Source organism: Sapajus apella, unplaced genomic scaffold (assembly GCF_009761245.1).
Source record: "Sapajus apella isolate SASKATOON/1434 unplaced genomic scaffold, GSC_monkey_1.0 scaffold34, whole genome shotgun sequence".
Classification (NCBI taxonomy): Eukaryota; Metazoa; Chordata; class Mammalia; order Primates; family Cebidae; genus Sapajus; species Sapajus apella.
Window position 1 is genome coordinate 18,263,348 of NW_022436974.1, and position 708 is coordinate 18,264,055.

Here is a 708-nt window from a genome sequence, read left to right on the forward strand (position 1 = left end):
AAAAAAAAAAAAAAAAAAGAAAAAGAAAAAGGAAGGAAGGTGAAAAGAAAGAAAAAAGAAAGAAAGAAGGAAAGAAAGAAAGAGACGGAGGGAGAGAGAGGGGAAGGAAGGAAGGAAGGAGGGAAGAAAGGAAGGAAGAAAGGAAGGAAGAGAAAGAGGAAAAGAAAGGTAGCCCTTGTTCACAGACAGGAAAGCTCAACTTTTTTTTTTTTTTTTTCCGAGGCTCTCACTTTGTCATCCAGGCTGGAATGCAATGGTACAATCTCAGTTCCCTGCAGCCTCGACCTCCTGGTCTCAGGCGATCCACATGCCTAGGCTTCCCAAAGTGCTAGGATTACAGATGTGAGTCACTGCACCTGGCCAGAAAGCTAAACTTTAGAAATAGAATCTATAACTTAAAGCTTTCCTAGTAAAAAATCTCAATAGAATTTTGTTTTGGAATTAGATAAGCTGATTCTCAAATTTATATGAAAAATTAAATAAGAATAAAAATATATAAGGCCGGGCGCGGTGGCTCAAGCCTGTAATCCCAGCACTTTGGGAGGCCGAGGCGGGTGGATCACGAGGTCAAGAGATCGAGACCATCCTGGTCAACATGGTGAAACCCCGTCTCTACTAAAAATACAAAAAATTAGCTGGGCATGGTGGCGCGTGCCTGTAATCCCAGCTACTCAGGAGGCTGAGGCAGGAGAATTGCCTGAACCCAGG